This window comes from Macaca nemestrina, chromosome 6 (genome assembly GCF_043159975.1).
Source record: "Macaca nemestrina isolate mMacNem1 chromosome 6, mMacNem.hap1, whole genome shotgun sequence".
NCBI lineage: Eukaryota > Metazoa > Chordata > Mammalia > Primates > Cercopithecidae > Macaca > Macaca nemestrina.
This window is the reverse complement of record NC_092130.1, coordinates 141,869,190-141,889,813: the sequence shown is the minus strand read 5'-3', so window position 1 is coordinate 141,889,813 and position 20,624 is coordinate 141,869,190. Positions and strand designations below refer to the sequence as shown.

General features: G+C 37.9%; 1 protein-coding gene across 2 annotated transcripts in view; it reads right to left on the bottom strand.

Annotated features, from left to right (window-relative positions):
* The window catches only part of FYB1 (FYN binding protein 1), a 164,566-nt gene that overhangs the window by 123,428 nt on the left and 20,514 nt on the right, over positions 1–20,624 (bottom strand). Inside the window, exon 1 of one of the 2 annotated variants that reach the window (XM_071098989.1) lies at positions 870–887. The exons of the other annotated variant lie outside the window; for it this stretch is intronic. The gene's annotated coding sequence lies outside the window, so the exon portion shown is untranslated. Of the gene's footprint in view, positions 1–869; positions 888–20,624 lie in introns of those variants that run through there. 2 annotated transcript variants of the gene reach the window in all.

Sequence of the window (20,624 nt, the reverse complement as noted above, 5' to 3'; positions counted from 1 at the left end):
GCTCCAGAGTTTTATGTTTTTATGTTAGCAAACCAAAGTCCAATGTAAACAATAAAATAAACTTTACCAATTAGAATGGCCAACTAACTTCTAAGTAAAGACTTTACCAATCAGATACTGCCAACTAACCTCTAACTAGTCTTTTTGCTCTAATCAGTCAAATATATTTTCTTTGTCTTTTTTCTTAGTGCACCTATGAAAACTCACTGTCCATGCAGTGGGGTGGAGCTTTCTAAACCTCTTGTGGTTCTGATGCTGCCCGATTCATGAATTGTTTTTTATTCAAATAAACTGTTAAATTTATCTTGTACAAAATTTTTCTTTGAACAACATACACATATATTATATTGTGAATATACTTTAACCATTATAAAATGCAAACAAAAATAGAAAATAAAGGAGGTTTTTAAAACATAAGATTTCTAACAATTTCTCTTCATGCGCAATGAACTGTCTTGAACCCTCCTCCTGAGATATTTACTTTATTTTGGAGGCAACTGATAAAAAGAGTGGAGAGAGAAAATGATAGCACTAGAAGTAGGCAAAGCATACAGGAATCTTTCAACAAAACTACAATGTTCACCACTGGTTGGTTCCACTTTTTAAATAGTGTTAACAAGTTCCTTTGCTCAGCATGCAAGTGTGCACCCAGCCCACAGTCTGATCCAAGGCTTATTTCGTCACAGCATTTTGCCCCTGCAGCAGGCCTCTTATGGGTCCCTGGTGCACACTTCTGAGGGTCTCACTATTGCTCTCCTGGCTAAGTAACCACATAAGGGACATTTTCTCCTGAATGTCCAACAGGCACTATCCACACAAGACTGAAAGGCGAGCTGAGGATTGGCTTTAGACTCCTTTCTCTGACTCACATGTTCATGTCTAATCAGCATATCCTGTTGCTGCTGTGTCCCAAGTGTTGTTTGAATCCAGCCTTTTTCCTCCTGTCTCAGTGAACTACCTTCATCATTTCCTGCCTCTTTAACTGCAGTGGCTTCCGATGGAATTGTTCTGCCTCTAATCCTTTATTTGCAGGATTGTCAACATGATCTTCCTGTGATCAACTGGACGATATTTGCTCAAGCCTTTCACTAGCTTTCCAAACCTTTAGAAAAAAAAAAAAAAAATCAACTCTTTAAGAGTACATACAAGCATTTCCTTCATCAGACCTTACTATCTCTTCACTTGCAGGTGGCATTGCTTTTACTTCTCTGACTTCATGTCTTCTTCCCCCATTGTCTTACCCTTTGTTAATCCACCCTTTTTCAAACTCAGCTAGAATTTCACCTCCTCCATCAAAGTCTCCTCTGACCCTTTCAGAGTATGTATTGCATCGTATAATAGCATTCTACATCTTCATTCTACTAGATCTTGTCAGGGGTAGAGTTCACTTCTTAATTTTCCTGTGTGTCTTTAGAATAATAGTTCTCAAACTTTAGTGTTCATAAAAATAACCAGAGGAGATTTTAAAAGTGCAGATTCCAGATTTAGTAGGCTTAGGGTGGCACCTGGCAAACTGCTATTGTAACTAGCTTCCTCCTCCAAGTGACTTTCATTTGTCATTCTTAGAGTTTAGTACAGCATTAGGTGCTCAGGCCATCAATAAATGTCAATAAAAGAAGGCATTCTCTATCTCTTGTCTTTCCACTTTTGTCTTTGGGACTTTTGATAGACTATTTCTGGGTGCAGAGAATAAAACTCACCGCATAAATCTGGTCTTCAGACCTGTTTTTGTTGCATCTCTGTGTGTGCAAACACATATAAGTTCACATAAATTCACACACACGCACATACATTCATATAAATCAATTAAAAGTAGTTTGGAAAAGCATAAAATGATGGAGAAACTTGCCTAGGTTAAAATATACCAAAAAGATGTAAAAATCAAGTGTAATACATAACTCTTGGTTGGATTCTGGTTTGCACAAAAAAAGTTGATAAGATAATTTTGGTACAACTGGAGAAATTTCAATATGGGCAATTAAATGGTATGAAATTATTATTTTTCTTAGGGGATGACAATAGTATTATGGTTAAACTAGAGAATGTTCTTATTCGTAGGAGGTGCATGCAAAGATCTGTAAGAATGAATTGTCATTTGCACAACTTGTATTCAAATCGCTTAGGAAATAATTTATATACACACATTATGTGTCAAAACATTAACAATTTGGGATAAATCTAGATGAAGGGGATATAGATGTGTGTTGTATTATTGTTTAAGCTTTTCTGTAGATTTTAATTTTTAAAAATGAGAAAATATAAACACTAGAGCAATTTCATGTAACGATGCAGATTTCTAGCTTTCCATGAAAAGTCTGATTCTCTGATGCAACAATTTGTTGGAGCTCTGAAAAGCCTCCATAGTTTGCTATAATGGCTTCCCTTGTTGAAGTCATCTGCCTGAATCCAGTAGGCATTTGGTTTGCAATCCATAATAGAAAAAATTTCAACTCCTTAATAGCACATATAAAACTTTCCTTCATCAGGCCTCATTGAGTCATGAGACTTTGAAATTCTCCTCCTGATTCTCTTTATATAATTGTTTTTCTTGAATCCCATAAGATTGACCCAAAATGTTTTTCACTGGGGAAGACCTTTCACCTTGCGAGGGCCAACTGGGAATTGGGAACAGAAGGCTTGGGTAAGACATATAAGCTGTTTCCATTCTTGACACACATATAAAGCCCAGTGCATCTCTCTAAGATCAATGATCAGATTGGAATAAGAGATGAAAAACTCAGAGACAAAGGATAACTTTTAACAAGAACAATAATATTATTTCCACCTTCTAGGATCTGGGGCCTGGTCATACAAATCAGGATGAATAAGATACACTTGGTTGGTAGATAGACAAGTAACCTCAAAGGAAACACGGTGAAATCATGATAGAGACTATCTTTGGGAAGCAATGGCAAGAAATAGGCCTGAGGAAGAATTATGACTGAATTTCAACTTTATATACAATGTTTATTCTTTTCATATTAGAAAGCCTTTAAGCAAAGATGACAAAATCTTCGCCAGTTCTTAGTGATGAATACATTGTTGTTTCTTATATATTCTGTTTTTTCTGTTTGTAAAGTTTCTCAAAACAAACAAACCAAAATGTGTCTACCCCTCATGGGACAAAGATAGCCACAAATATTTTGTACCATGGACATGCCAACTTTGGAAAAGTTATCACCTACAGTAATGGGCTGTCAGTTTCTTTCCAGAACTGAAGGAAGTGGAAGTAGAATCGTAAGACTCCAGTTTTTTTGAATACTATTGAATATCAGGAATCATTGATTTTAATTTCAAATCACCAGGGTCAACATTTTTTGATACTGTATTTCCCCGTTATTCCCCAGTGGTTAAAGAAAGAGGTTAGCTGAAGAAAATCAAGACAAACTTCCCTTCCTTTTTTTTTTTTTTTTTTTCCTTCTCACTCTGAAAGCTAATAAAGCAAGATCTCTGAATTATAATGTAATCTTTCCTCCTTTTTGGTTCTGGGAGCTAATAAATTTTAAAACACAATTAGAGTATTACAGTTGATGGCCACTTTGGGACTTTTACCTAAACACAGCTTTCCTTCATGATAAAATTAGGATGGTTCTTTTATCCACTATAATTTTTTTTTTGTAATGCATGAAAATAAAATGAGATAGTAACAAGGCTTTGTCTTATGGTGGCAGAAGATCTCATCTCTCTGTGTGAAGAGTATGGCTGTGATCCTAGGACTGGGGTCTGTCCTGATTCAATGTCCTGCCTTGGCCAGAATGGGACTGGGGCTATCAAAAGGAGCCTGGGACTCAGGACCCAGGGAACAGTGAATGAATATTTTAGAAGACAGGGGCTGATACTCCCTTACTAAAGGATCCATGTAAAACACAGTAGGGCTCTGAGCTTGTTGGGATGGGATTGATGTCCACCATTCCCCGATAGAGAAATGCAGACAACAAACTGCTTGCATGAAATGTGAAGCTAATTTGTTCTATAGACTCATTCTCTGCAGTGTTAAGAGAGTGACTATATAAAAAGAACACCCGAGGAGAAATCAGCCATTGTCCAGACTTAAATAAAATGACAGTGGAAACTAGTAACTCACCTGAACTATGTCCATTTCCAGAATTAGTTGAAACTCTAAACTCCTTTGAGTCTGACCAAGGCGGGTGAGTTGGGGGTACATCCTTTGATACTCACTTTTGACATTTATGTCTGCCTTAACTTAGGGATATGATTCGACTTACTGTATGAAGGTCAAACAATGATCAATAGCTACCCTTATTGTGGCATTAACATATTCCAGGCAAGGTGCAGGGAATTTATACAGATTGTCTAATTTAATCCTCATAATATTGCCAAGGTGACGATTATGCCTATTTTAGAGATAAGGGCACTCCGGTTTAGAGAGGTAAAGTGAGTTGCCTAAAAGGCAGAAGAGGTCCTGAAACTTAAGTCTGTATAATGGCCCAGATCCACTTTGTTCAATACACCCAGTGATTCTAAAAGCTGGCTTCACAAGGCTTCACAAGAGAATAACCTGAGGGTAATTTTACCAAATGCTGACAGCCGGGCCCATGTGGTTCAATTAAATCACAGTACTTGGGTGAGGTGTCTGGGCATCTGTAGTCTTCAGAGCTCTCAGATGGTTCTAATGGGCAAATCAAGATCGGGAATCTCTGAAGTACTTTATACTGCTTCCAACATAACTAAACTCTTCCTATAGCGAGGTAAACAAAATAATGTCCCCATCTCCCAAAGGATGTCTACCTCTATATCCCAGGAACTGTGAGTATGCTACCTTATATAGCAAAGGGGAATTTGCAGGAGAGCAATTAGGTTAAGAATCTTAAAATGAGAAGACTACTCTGGATTATTTTGGGAGGACCCGAGTAACCATAAGGATCACTATACATGGAAGCAGATGGCATGAGGGCCAGTGTCAGAGTGATGCAGCTGAGAAAGACTAAAGGCTTGATCAGCTATTGTTGGCTTTCAAGATGGAATAAAGCCATGAGCCGAGGAATGCAGGCAGCCTCTGGAAGCTGGAAGAGGCAAAGAAATGGAGCCTCCCCCGGAACCTCCAGAAGAAGCACAGCTCTGCCCATGCCTCAGAGGCTCATTGCAGACTTCTGACCTCCAGAACTATAAGACAATAAATTTGTGTTGCTTTAGGCCACTGAATTCATGGTAATTTGTCACAGCATATATATATGTGTGTGTGTATATATGTGTGTGTGTGTATATATATATATATTCTTCCATATCCCTGCAGCTTCTCTTCTGTCTTAAACATGCTTACAGTCACTTTTTTTAAAGTCCTATCACTAGGTAAAAATGTATTATTACTTCTGTGAGTTGGCCTTACCTAGACACCCCTTCAAAGGCATCATCCACAAGGCTGATGTTGGCATTGCAGTCTAATGACTGAAACCTAACTGCACAGGGTGTAGCTGAGAATTGCTGACTCTGTGGGAACTTAGACTTCCCCGTCTCAGTATACACACACACACATGCACACACACACACATATACATACATACACACGTACATACAATATTAGTAGAGTGAATGGAATGATTGATTGTCCCAGGCCAATCATTGTCCCATAATAAAAATGGAGCATAATCTTGTGCAAATATCTTTCCATTTAAAAAGGAAAATATACTAAAGTGTTATATCATTATATTAATATTGATTAGAACAAGGAGGAAGAAATAAAGAAAATGAGGAGGAAGAGCTGTTATCAAGACATATTTATTCCGGAAGGCGGTTTGAAGGAATGGAAAAAAGTACTTAGCTCAGAGCAAAACAGCTCGAGCTGCCAGCTTCAGCTGCTGTTGCCCTGGAATTTCTGTGTTACTTTGGACAAGTCATGTCCCCATTTCCAGCCTCAAGCCCATGAATTGAATTAGGGAACACATTCAAAAGCCCCTGGCACAGGGCTTGGCACATGGCAAGTTCAAAATACAAGGTTGGCCCATCTTTTCTCTCTAAATGTGCTGAGTACCTTTTGGGTTACAAAGGTGCTATGTTAGGTGCTATGGTCAAAGTTGCATAAGAAAAAAATCTCTTCTCTCAAGAAACCCAAGACTGTTTGGAAAAACATATGAGATATTTCTGGAAAATTCATAGTACAATGACTATTACAGGGTAGTATATTTCAAGCATGTAATAAACAGCCCAGTCATAAGAAATTATTACACGTTGGAGTGCTCCTGAAATGCTACTTGAAGAATGGGTAGGATTTTGCGGGCTTTGAGACCAGGAGATTAGTGCAAACAATGGGAGAAAGAGTGCTAATAAGGAGGTGCTCAGACACGAATTATTTCTCAAAATTCTTATGTGACTGGGAGGTAAACAGAGGTGCAGAGAGCTATTTCTCTTTCAGCGAGGGGAGAACTGAGACAGGAAAGTTTAAATTCCCACAGAGTCAGCAATCCTCAGCTGCACCCTGTCCAGCTGAGTTTCAGTCATTAGACCGCAGTGCCAATATCAGCCTTGTGAATGATGCTTTTGAAGGGGTTTCTAGGTAAGGCTGACTCACTGAAGTAATAATATATTTTTACATAGTGATGAGACTTAAAAAAAAAAAGTGACTGTAAGCATGTTTAAGACAGAAGAGAAGATTCAGGGGTGCGGAAGAAAAGTATATCATCAAACTATTTGCCTTAGCTCTGAGCTCTTGAGAAACAGGTCAGTGTAGAACAATGAACAATGGTGAACTTTCTCTGAGCCAAAGATAAGAGTGGCTGAAAGAGCAAGACAGAAAGATACCTGTTTCAGAACATGCACACACATATACACATACACACGCATGCATACCAATCTCCTTCAGTAGTCAGCTTTGATCAAAATGAACGTTTCATGTTTGTAAAAAAAGGAACATTTAATATAAACTTTTCTGGCATCAGTAGCTCATATTACCAGGAAATATAAGTCACATGAAACTAAAGAAATGAATAAGCTACCAGGAAGTGAGTCAGGGCTGCTCTGGGAGCCACTTTACCTCTTCTCCTTGCAATAACCCACAGATGTGCAGCAGGTCTCAGAAACGGTGTTCAGGCTGCCCACAGACCCAGCTATCCTCTCAAATTGAAATTAAATCCTCATTTAAAGCCATTGTAAGTGTGACATTTTAGCATAAACATTTCATTTTTAAAAGTTTGTATGCAACTGGAAAGAGCTAGCAAATATTTGGCTGGGCAAAGAAATGGTTTGGTTTATGAGAAGGAAGTAAGACTTAGATGTAGCCCCAAAAAAGCCGTTGGTAATTAGTTGACTGGATGAAGAACCAAGGTGAGCAACCTTAGCAGAGTCTCCTGGCCAGCTTAGAAACAGGGTTCTATTGGCTTTATTCTTTCTTCGGTTAATCATTGCTTAGGGGTCCAGTTGTCTTATATTTGTACTCACCATCTTCTAGAGCAGTGGTTCTCAACTCTTTGGTTCCAAGACCATTGAATGCTTAAAAATGATCAGCAGACCCCATTTTGTTAATGTTGGTAATAACCGATAAAACTTTCATTTACTTATTAATGCATTTAAAATAACAGTAAATCATTACATACTATCATAAAACTTCTATGAAAAATATCTTTTCTAAAACAAAACTTTTTGTGAGAGGCATGGAATTGTTGTACATTTTTACAAATGTCTTTAATATCTGGCATAATAGAAAACAGCTGTATCCTGATGTTTGCTCTGCATTCAGTCTGTTGTGGCATATTGTTTTGGTTGAAGTATATAAAGATATGGCCTCATACAGATACACAGTTGGAAAAGGGAAGGATATCTTAATAGCCTTTTCAGATAACTATGTAGTATCTAGAAAATTCCACTGAGGACTCAGGAGAAAGTGATAATGAAAAAGACAAGTAACATAGTAGTAGTATTGTGTAGGTAGTTTTGACCTTGTGGGTTGCCTGAAAGGGACTTGATGACTCCCAGGCATCTTTGGATGACATTTTGAGAACCACTGCTCTGGCCTTTCTCTAGCTTAGATGGGGTTTACTGTTATCCGTGGCTAATTCTTTAAGTAAACTAACTTTGAACTCCACATGCATGATATCCAGGCTCATTTCTAGGTCTTTAAACAGCTTCTTCCACTTAGTTCCATAGTCACTGCCCCACCACCACAGCACATATGTCAGCAAGGCTGATTTCTCATGGAACCATAAAGAGTATGAGAAAAGGTCATTCATCAAGGCTGTTTTTGTTTATTTGTCTTAATAGCCTTTTCAGATAATTACGTAGTATCTGGAAAATTCCACCGAGAACTCAGGAGAAAGTGATAATGAAATAGAGAAGTACCATAGTATTTATGTTTAATTGTATTTGTGTTTTTATTAAAATATTACTGATCCTTAAAATGCTTAAATCCAGGCAGGGAGACATATTTGTGAATCTTAGTTAATTTATAAATATAAAAGTATTCATGATTGTTTCCTATGGAGCCCATGTCCTAGGCAATGTGATTATAAGATTTCATCAAATGGTCCTATTTTGTCAAGGAGCTCCATCCTTGAAATACAAAGAGGCAATTAAAAATTACACAGTTTTGGGAAACAGTGTGGCAATTCCTCAAGGATCTAGAACCAGAAATACCATTTGACCCAGCAATCCCATTACTGGGTATCTACCCAAAGGATTACAAATCATGCTACTACTATAAAGACACATGCACACGTGTGTTTATTGTAGCACTATTTACAATAGCAAAGACTTGGAACCAACCCAAATGCCCATCAATGATAGACTGGATAAAGAAAATGTGGCACATATACGCCATGGAATACTATACAGCCATTAAAAAGGACGAGTTCATGTCCTTTGCAGGGACATGGATGAAGCTGGAAACCATCATTCTCAGCAAAGTAACACAGGAACAGAAAACCAAACATCACATATTCTTACTCATAAGTGGGAGGTGAACAATGAGAACGCATGGACACAGGGAGGGGAACATTATACAACAGGGCCTATCAGGGGGTCGGGGGCAAGGGGAGGGATAGCATTAGGACAAATACCTAATGCATGCAGGGCTTAAAACCTATATGATGGGTTGATGGGTGCAGCAAACCACCATGGCACATGTATACCTATGTAAGAAACTTGCACCTTCTGCATATGTATACCAGAACTTAAAGTATAATAATAATACTTAAAAATCACACAGTTTATAAATACAAACTCAATAATCGATTTAAATTCCATGGAAGATAAAAAGGTCAGTGTAGCTTGCAGGGTAGTGGAATTGTTTCCTGTTCACACTATAACTAGCAACGGAGGCAAGAAATGATGACCATCAGAAAGTTTGAGGTGAAGAGGGAACTACAGATAATACCCCAAGGAACAGCTGTTTTTTTCACAGTCAGTGCAGGATCTTAAAAATATTTTTCTTGAGAAATGAACAAAGGTGACATTTTTACCCTTTGGGCTTAGAAAGGGGTCAGCACACAATTCAAAAATAAATAACTCTTGGCTGATTTGATGCAGATGTCATCCATTGTTGTCCAAGCAGGGAAGAGGAACTGTCAACAATTTGCTACAGATTTACAGTTAATATCTTTGTGAATTTAGCAGAATTCATAAAATGTAGACTACTTTGTTTCTCTTCCTGCTGATTAAATCTTTACTTTTTTTTTTGTATTGTGATGCTAGACACCTGAGTAGATGTATAGGAGCTGCCATTTTTAATTGTATTAACACTCATTAAGCATTTTTTGAGCATGTATTTGGTGCTAGGTGTTGTACTGAGTGAATAAATGATGAATGAAACCGGTCTAACATATGACAACTATCAAACAGGTATGGGAACTTGTAGCTAATATATCATCAGCTGCCATAAATGAAATCAAACATCTTCTATATTTCTCAACAAAACTGTTGATAAGCTTCTAGAGCAGTGCGGTGCAAAAGGACTCTTTAGTAGTGACAGAAATGTTCTATTTTTGTGTGGTCCAATATGGTAGCCACTGACCATATTTCACTATTGAGTACCTGAACTGTGCAATTTAGGAACTAAAATATTAACTTTGTTTATTTTTAGTCAGTTAAAATTTAAACAGCCACATGTGGCTCGTGGCTACAGTATTGAACAGTACAGGACCAGGACCCTATGATATCTTTTAGTTTTCTAAATCTGTCAGATACTAGATAAATTCTAGGTTTTATACACAAGATTTTTTAAGATAAAAAAATCTTTTAAAATCTTTTAAACACAAGATTTTAAAAGATACTTTATATTAAATTATTATTAAGGCTCAAACCTGGGTTAATGAGAAGATTAACACACGATTTCCTTTGCTTTGAAGTTAAGGATAAATTTGAAAATAATCACTAGAAGATTTATGGGAGTAAATCCCTAATTTCAAGAGACGAGTACGTCTTGGAAAACCTGCTGGATGTTCTGGACTTTAGTAGACTAAAGAAGGCATTGAAGTTTTTGATAATATAATAACTTATGAATTGAAAAATTAAAGCATTCAATAACTCTGGCAAAGAAGTGAAAGCAAATGCAGAAAATATGGGCCATTAATGTAGATCCAATTTCTGGGGGGATAGTGTGATGTTGCATATGTGGCCAGAGGAACGGTTTGGAAAAAATTTCAGAAATTGAGATGCCATATCCATAGAAATATAGCAACACCTAAAAATTGTAGGGGATACAGGTTTTATAGTCAAAGGTTCTCATCATAGTTTAAAAGATGAACACAAAGATGCAGGCAGCTACATAACAATGAAGAATCAGGGAATAACAAGAAACAATCAAAGGTTTATCACAAGATAGCAAGTTATTAACTGGCAAATTAAAAGACTGGAAATAAATGTTGTAAATTCAGAGGAAAGTAAGCTCACATTGGACAAGGGGGCTGAGATAGCTCTCTGCAGCTTAGCCAGTTTTTGTCCTTGGCCAAATTGCTTGACCTGAGTTTCAATGTTGTTATCTATACAATGGAGATGTTAGCTAATGTAAGGTTGCTATGAAGACTGGCACAAGGCCTAACACATGGCAGGTACCGAAGACTACAAGACTACTCAAGTAGTTATGACTATTCACTACTGCCACCAGCAACTTCTGGAAGTTGCACAAATATAAGAAACATAATGATGGTGGTGGTAGGCAGTGAGTAAGTGAATTTAATTTGAATAGAGGTTGATGAAGGAAATAGTAGAAAGCAAGTTTAACAAGTAAGTTGGGCCCACATAATCTCTTTTCCTTGAAATCCTGACAAATGAATTTGGGTTTGACTGTCATTGGTAACTGGAAACAATTGTAGGCTCATGCCAAAAATGATAGGTAGATTAGCCAGAGGCACCACTAAAGATAAATCGAGGAAAAGGCAAGGAAGGCAGTTAGGGGGATGTTACAATAATCTAAGTATGAGGTGACAGGCTTGCTGAAGATATTAGGTACATGCATGGAAATAACAGGGCAAATATGAAAGATGTTTTGAAGAAAGAATGAATTAAATTTGAGCTTCGCAGTCTGTGGGTCCAGGAGTTACAAATGAGTTGAGATTGATCCACTAAGGCCTTGGGGGCTGTGGGGAACATTCTAACCTCCATCAAGCAACTATTTCCCGTCAAGATGCAAATAGCAGTTTTTTGCTTACTCAATCAATAAAATATCATTTCTTACACACGCTATGATAGAAAAAGTTCTGATAATCACTGAACTAAAGTGTTTAGTGTCAGACTGGATATAAGGAAAGAAAGTAAAAAAGAGTTAAAAGGACTACAATACTTGAAGACAAGATGAGAGATACTGATGATGGCATAGGTGGGAAAGGAAACTCCTTAGGAAAAATTTGTTTTGAATATTTCAGTTGCTGTGAATATGAAATAGTCATACAAATGAATGGCTGGGAAAACAAGATTGCAACAAGAATGAGAGATTTCTTAGAGATAGTGATTATCTGCATTGAAAACAGAAATTAGTCAATTGCATTTGGCTAAAGCATCACTTGGGGAGTGTGGATTAATAGATTCATATGAACCTGTTTCAATCTCCTTTCTCTTTAGGTCTGTTCTATTAATTATTTTCACCTCGCTTTAGACAAAGATATAGAAGCATTGTGACATTTACAAATCGTACAAGTACGGGAGGAATAGCTAATACATTGGCTGACGTAATCAAAATTCAGAATGGTTTATTGACCGCAAACTGAGAAGATACAAATGAACAAATGCACACCACCATGTGAATGCACTTTACACCATGAACTGTACCCTTAAAAATGCTTAAGATGGTAAATTTTGTTGTGTGTATTTTATAATTTAAAAAGATAATATTTATAGAGAAGTTCTGCATGCATTTGTGTGTATATATATGTACATGTATATTATATACATCCTACAATATATCTGTGTGTGTATCTGTGTGTGTGCGCATAAGAACACGTATGTGCATAGAATTCCTGTGAGGATAAGTTTTAAGGAAGCCTGAGTGGGAGAAAGAAAATGCATTACATTTTTTAGGTGAATTTTTACTTTCTTCCTTTGAGTTTCTCCTAAAGAATTCACTCTAGGGGGAAAAAATCCCCCAGTTGTAACTTGGCAAAGATCAAAATATTTAATTAAGGTGAGATCAATTTCTTTGCAGTGCTTTTGTGGGCCAACCCGCCCAAAGAAGGGACAATAAAGAGCAGCTGTCATGTGAGAAAAAAGTTGATGAGGACAATGAGGTCTCTGTAGTCAAATAGGGAACTATTACTGTGGGTACAGGAAGAGAGAATAAAGAGCCCCAAGCCCTCAAAGTGTCTGTATGCAATCTCTACAACAGCCAGCATCAAATCAGTACAAAGTCTGTCTAGGGCCTTATCCAGAATAACAAAGCAAAGATTAAGTAGCATAGATGGAAAGATGATTAAACCTATAGGAAAGCTGAGAGGGTGTTAGGGTGAGGGTTCATGTTTGTTTCCCTCTTTCCTCCAACAGCTAAGCTTTAAACGACTTCTCCTTGTCATATCTGAAAACTTCTTTGTGTGTGAGAACATGCTGTGTATTTCTGCACATGCCAGTGTGCCTTTTTGGCCACCCGACTTGCTCATGCAGACTTAAGTATAAGTGGATCACTCCAAAGGGGGCCACACCAAGTTTGATTCAACATATGCAAGTCAATAAGTGTGATTTGCTACATAAATAGGACTAAAAACAAAACCACATGTTCATTTCAGTGGATGCAGAAAAGGTTTCTAATAAAATTCATCATCCCTTCATGTTAAAAACCTTCAACAAACTATGCATTGAAGAAACATATTTCAAAATAATAAGCAGCATCTATGACCAGCCCACAGCCAACATCATACTGAATGGGCAAAAGCTGGAAGCATTCCTTTTGAGAACCAGAACAAGAAAAGTATTTTCACTCTCACTACTCCTATTCAACGTAGTACTGGAAGTCCTAGCCAGAGCAATCAGGCAAGAGAAAGAAATAAAAGGCATCCAAATAGGAAGAGAGGAAGTCAAACTATCTCTGTTTGCAGATGATATGATTGTACAATTAGAAAACCCTATAGTCTCTGACCAAAAGCTCCTAGATCTGATAAACAATTTCAGCAGTTTCAGGATACAAAATCAATGCATGGAAATTAATAGCAATTCTATACACCAACAACATCTAAACTGAGAACCAAATCAAGAACGCAATCCTATTCACAATAGCCGCAAAAAGAATAAAATACCTAGGAATACAGCTAACCATGGAAGGGAAAGATCTCTACAGTGAGAATTACAAAACACTGCTCAAAGAAATCAGAGACAACACAAACAAATGGAAAATCATTCCATGCTCATGGATTGGAAGAATCAATATTATTAAAATGGCCATACTGTCCAAAGCAATTTGCAGGTTCAATGCTATTTCTATCAAACTATAAATGATGTGGTTTACAGAATTAGGAAAAACTATTTTAAAATTCACTTGGAACCAAAGAAGAGCCCAAATAGCCAAAGCAATCTTAAGCATAAAGAACATAGCTATAGCCATCATATTACTCAATTTCAAACTACACTACAAGGCTATAGTAACCAAAATGGCGTGGTACTTTCTGCCTTTGAGTCTGTACAAAAACAGACACATTGACCAATGGAATGGAATATAAAGCCCAGAAGTAAAGCTGAACACCTACAACCATCTGATCTTTAGCAAAGTCAACAAAAACAAGCAATGAGGAAAGAACTCCATATTCATAAAAGGTGCTGGGATAACTGGCTAGCCGTATATAGAAGATTGAAGTTGAACCCCTCCTGATACCATATGCAAAAGTTAAGGCAAGATGTATTAAAAACGGAAATGTAAAACCTAAAACCATATAAACCCTGGAAGGTAACCTAAGAAATATAATTTTGGACATACTCCCTGGCAAAGATTTCATAACAAAGATGCCAAAAGCAATTGCAACGAAACCAAAAATTGACAAATGGAACCTAATTAAACTAAAGAACTTCTATACAGGAAAAGAAAAATCTCAAGAGAGTACCCAGACAATCTATAGAATGGGAGAAAATGTTTGCAAACTATGCACCTGGTAAAAGTCTAATATCAAGAATCTACAAGGAATTTAAAAAATTTAACAAGCCAAAATCAAACAACGCCATTAAAAAGTGGGCAGAGGATGTGAGCAGACACGTCTCAAAAGAAGACATTCACACAGCCAACAAGCATATGAAAAAATGCTCGACAATACTAAGTATCAGAGAAATGCAAATCAAAACCACAATGAGATACTGTCTCACACCAGTCAAAATATCTATTATTAAAAAGTCAAAAAATAACAGATGCTGGCAAGATTGGGAAGAAAAGGGAACATTTACACAGTGCTGATGGAGATGTAAATTAATTCAGCCAATGTGGGAAGCAAAGTGGCAATTTCTCAAAGAACTTAAAACAGAAGTATCATTCAATTCAGCAATTCCATTATTGGGTATATACCCAAGGGAATATAAATCATTCTACCACAAAGACACATGCATGTGTATGTTTATCGCAGCAATATTCACAATAACAAAGATATGGAATCAACCTGAACAGCATTCAGTGGTAGACTGAATAAAGAAATTGTACTTATACACCATGGAATACTATGCAACCATAAAAAAGAATGAGATCATGTCCTTTGGAGCAACTTGGATGGAGCTGGAGGTTATAATCCTAAGTGAACTAACACAGAAACAGAAAACCAAATACTGCATGTTTACACTTCTATATGGGAGCTAAACATTCAGTACACATGGACTCGAAGAAGGGAACAATAGGGTCTATTTGAGGGTGGAGGCTTAGGGGATGGAGAGGATCAGAGGAATGCCTATTGGGTACTATGCTGATTACCTACCTGGGTGATGAAATAAGCTGTACAACAAACCCCTGTGATGCACAGTTTACCTATGTAACAAACCTTCCCATGTACCCCTGAACCTAAAAGTTAGATAAATAGATAGATAGATAAATAAATAAATAAATAAATAAATAAAGAAGGCATCACTACACCAGAGTGTACAGGACCTATGAGTCTGGTCCATGGAAAATGTAGAGGGGGACATAAGCTTCAGTTCTATGCCCTGATTCTGAGACTGTACATATTCACAACAGCTTATTCTCCATCTTCCTGTGTATGTGCATCTCCACCTTTTCCCCTTCCTCCTACCTCTCCTTCCTCAAAACCTAGAGTGATGAATAGGTGGTAGAAAGGACTGGGGGGAGTGTGGTCAACATGGGAAGTGGGCAAGGGCTGTACCCTATTTCCTTATTTCTCCTCATTTTTAAGGATGGATCTGTACTGGCAAAAGAACAGGTACGGTTGAGTTGGCTGAGTCCTGCACAACCCTAAGAGGTGCCATGCACAATGCTGCATATGATACAGACCACTCCCAGTGGGAAATCCACTTGATTTGAAGAGCAGTGTATTGGAAAGGAGTCTCATGGTTTGGGCTCTTCTGAATTCTTCTTGTTATAGTTTAAGCTCTTTTTTTTTTTCCTGGAGGACATCTTTTTAATAAATATTTGTTCATAGAATTTGTTATTTAAGGTACAAGTCTCTTGTAAACTTACATTAAGGCTGAAAAGGAAATTTTATTAGGCCAAAGATGTTCCATTACTTTTTCTTTCAGCCATATTCCCTCCAAATTTTTCAGTCACTCTGAGAGGTTTCAGAAATCCTTACACATTTCATTCCAGGAACTGTTAAATCACTATTTTTGTTTCCCTTTCGGTTGAAACAAAGCCAACTCTTAGGTAGCCTCAAAATGTTTTTTTCAATCTATTTTAACAATTTCCTTAAAGCTGTAAAATGCTAGAATCCAGAATTAATCATAAAACTTATGTGTCTGTTGTACTACAATTTAAAAAAGTGTGTGTGTGGGAGGGAGGGGTATAAGAGAAAAATAAAGAGGGAGAGATACTTTTCTTATCTGTATAGCAATCATATTTTCCTAATGCAAAACGATATATAGGGTCAAAATACCTATAAACCTCTGGATTTAACAGATAGTTAATAAATATTTGTAATGTTTGTGTGGATGTGTGTGCATCTTTTGCAGTCTGAGATGGAAGGAATAGAGAATATAACTAATTAGTCCTTCCTGAGAGAGAATGGAGAATAACATAACAATTGGTTAGACGGGTTATTCTTGTGAGCTTTTGAATGGGTTCTAACTGAGAATTCACTATTGTTTCACATGGTCCTGACAGTCCCTGAGACTGAGAGGGCAGAGAAGGGGGTTATGTTGAGGGATATCCGAGAGCAGAGGATTTCTGGGTTGGATGTCCAGACAAGATGAGGAGGAACAGGAACAGGAACAGGTATCTTTTTTTTTTTTTTTGAGATGGAGTTTCGTTCTTGTTGCCCAGGCTGGAGTGCAGTGATGCGATCTCTGCTCACTGCAACCTCTGCCTCCCGGGTTCAAGCAATTCTCCTGCCTCAGCCTCCTGAGTAGCTGGGATTACAGGCACCCGCCACTACACCCAGCTAATTTTTATATTTCTAGTAGAGACGTGGGTTTCACCATGTTGGCCAGGCTGGTCTCAAACTCCTGACCTCAGGTGATTCACCCGCCTCGGCCTCCCAAAGTGCTGGGATTACAGGTGTGAGCCACTGCACCTGGCCTGGAACAGGCTTTTGTACAGCTTGGTGAGCGATATTATTGTCCAATATAGGATCTTTCTTTAAAGCAGTCTTCATTACAAGACAGAGGGGATGTCTACTTTACTTTGTTTTTATTTAGAAATTTTGCAGCAACTCTGTTGTGCCAAGAGGAAAAGGAAAGTCTGCTTTTTTCTTTGTTTTGTTTTGTCCATGCCTAATCTAGAGAGAATAAGTGAAGTAGGTACCTCTGTTTGGCTGGACCAGTGGCATGAGGAAGAAAAGTGAGAAAACCCTAAGGAAGTGGGGGAAGCTTAGAGCCCACCAGATGGGGGATCCTGTGGCAAAGAGAGACCCTAACCTCAGAGTCGTTCTATGACTTCATCCATCTGTCCACTAACCCATAAAATTGTAGATGCTTAAAGCCCAAATATAAGATCTATGTTTTCTCTTGTATGCTAACCAACAAACACAGTGGGCATATATTATATAATGAATACAATACTGCATGGTGTCAATTCGGCTTGGAGTTATTGCCAGCCAGTTCTGTTCCTGTCATAATGATAATTTGGCATGATTAGCTAATTTTCCCTTAACAGCATCCTAAATGATCTTAGCTTCTATCACAACTTTTTCCTAGGCAAAGTGAAAATATTTCCTGCCATGAAAGTTCCAAGTTCATACTGTCCACACACTGTTTTCACAAGCTTCTCTCCTCTCTTATGTTTCACAGGTAATAATTCTGAGAGTTGAAAGTGACTTTTTTTTTTTTTTGAGATGGAGTCTCGCTCTGTCCCCCAGGCTGGAGTACAGTGGTGTGATCTCAGCTCACTGGGAGCTTGAATCGCCTCCTGGGGTTCAAGCGATTCCCCTGCCTCAGTCTCCTGAGTAGCTGGTACTACAGGTGTGGTGCCACCACGCCCGGCTAATCTTTTGTAGTAGAGACGGGGTTTCACCGTGTTAGCCAGGATGGTCTCGATCTCCTGACCTCATGACCCGCCTGACCTGGACTCCCGAAAGTGACTTTCATAGTGGAAGAGTGAAAATTAAAAGTCCACAGGTAGGGAACAAGTCCAGGTTAGACAATGTGCAGTATATCTAGATAAAAGAATCCTATTTGGCTATTAAAAATGTGTAAGAGATCCATGTAAATTGAAAGGAAAAGATGTTTATGTTAGAGTCACATGACAAAGACATGGTGAGGAGCAGAATGGAAACAACATCATCTACTCAAGGCAGAATAATACAGAGGGTTAGAGCCTGGGCCTTGGAGCCAGGCTGCCTGAGTCTGGACATCAACTCTGCCCTTACTGTGAGACCTCAACCAAGTCACTTCTTTGTGCCTCAATTATGTCATCCGAAAATGGGAATAATGTTGACAATGGTACCTAGGATTATGTTAATATATGTAAAGCCCATAGGATAATGGTGCACACACAAAATGAGTGTTCATATATATATATGTAACTATATATAATTTGTCAAATGAATAACTTTTCTTTCTCTCCTTTCAGCCAAGCAAAATAAGCCTTAAAATTTAATAGTCCTCAGAAGGGTGACTGGCAAAGATGGCCTTTTCCTTGCCTAATGGATTATAATTCCCAAATACTAAGTTTTGAAATGTTTAAAAGATTTTCTATTTTGTATATCTTTACTTGGCTTTGCATGACGAATAGTATTTTAAACGTCATATACAGGGTATACATGAAAAACTTATTCCTACATAATTTGACACATGATAAAATCTTTAGTACGTATGCACAAATAGAGTCCAGTGTACCATTTACCTTAAGCTCTTATTCAAAGGTTGTTAGACATAAGAAGAATAAAAATTCATAGTTTTGGCACAGTTCAGAAAACTGGGTTCATGTCTACAGATTAACATCCCAAAATGATAAGGACTATAATTTAAAAAGAAAAATCTCCCCAAATAAAGGAATACAAGTGCAACTTCTATAAAATATTATTTATATTGGACATTTTTTACCCTATACGTATATTTATAGCCATTTTTATTTATATGCCAACTGTGACATTTCACCATTTTTGAATATATTACATGGTAAAGTAAACATTCCAGGGTTAATTTTAGCAAATTTCACTTACAAAACATTTGTTGAGCATCTAGTATACACCAGCACTACAGTTTGCTTTTAGAAATGTTTGTACTAATAAACATGGGAAGTTTGAAGCATTGGCAATAGTTTCTTTTCTTGGCTTTGGGCTTACTTTCCTGTTTTTGTTTTGTTTTGTTTTGTTTTGTTTTCAGACAATCTGTTTTCTCTTTTTTGAGGTTTTAGGAATTTGCGCTAGCAGTTTAGAAAGAATCAAAGCAGGCATATTGGTTACTCAGGTGTAACAAGAAGAAAGTTATTTCTATTTAAAGGGGTCCCTACTCTTGACCACTCCCTGGGTGGGTCAGGAGAGTCAGGTGGAAGCACTCCACAGAAGACTTCAATTGGCAAAGAACTATAAATAAAGAAAAGGGACTTACATGTTGAAAATATGTTTGAATATAACATTAATTACTCTAGTTGACTGATAACCATTTTAGTAAAGCTTCTGACACAAGCCAGGCACTGGATTAGGAGCTTTTTAAGCAAAGACAAATGCAGACAAGGATCTGCTTTTAGGGAATGGTTGGTGGAGACAGATAAGAGTGGAAAAAGGTTTCCTGGTAATATGATGGCACACTGAGGACACAAATGAATATCCAGTTCTTTGAGGTGGGGAGGTGCAGGGTTTCATTGGGACAACAGGCTCCTTAGAAAAAGTGACCATTCGGCCAGGCAGGGTGATCCCAGCACTTTGGGGGGCCGAAATTCTGACATATAATATAACATGGAGAAACCTTGAAGACATTATGCTAAGTGAAATAAGCGAGTCACAAAACAGCAAGTATTGGCCGGGTACTGTGGCTCATGCCTGTAATCCCAGCATTTTGGGAGGCTGAGACGGGTGGATCAATTGAGTTCAGGAGTTTGAGACCAGCCTGGCCAACACAGTGAAACCCCGTCTCTACTAAAAATACAAAAATTAGCTGGGCATGATGGTACACCCCTGTAATCCCAGCTACTCAGGAGTCTGAGACAGGGGAATCACTTGAACCAGGGAGGCAGTTTTTGCAGCAAGCCGAGATCATGCCACTGAACTCCAGCCTGGGAGATGAAGTGAGCCTCTATCTCCAGATAGGAGATATGCACCTTAGAAGGGACGAAGATACCAATGGTGACAGTCTAACACAATACTGTCCAATATGGTAGCCATTAGCCACGTGTAACTATTTAAGTTTTAATTTTTGTTAATTAAATTTAAGTAAAATAAAAAATTTAATTCCTCAGTTGCACTAGCCACAATTTAAATGCTCAACAGTGAAATGTGGCCAGTGGTTACGGCACTGGGGAGTGCAGACACACATGACTTGTCCTTCATCACTGAAATTTCTCTTGACCAGTGCAAGGAACAGTAAGCAGCCAAGCACTGCTGGAGTATAAGGTTTAAGGGAGCTATAGCGAGAGCCAAGCCTGGGGATAGAGGTTGTGGCCAAAGAATGCAGGCCTTACA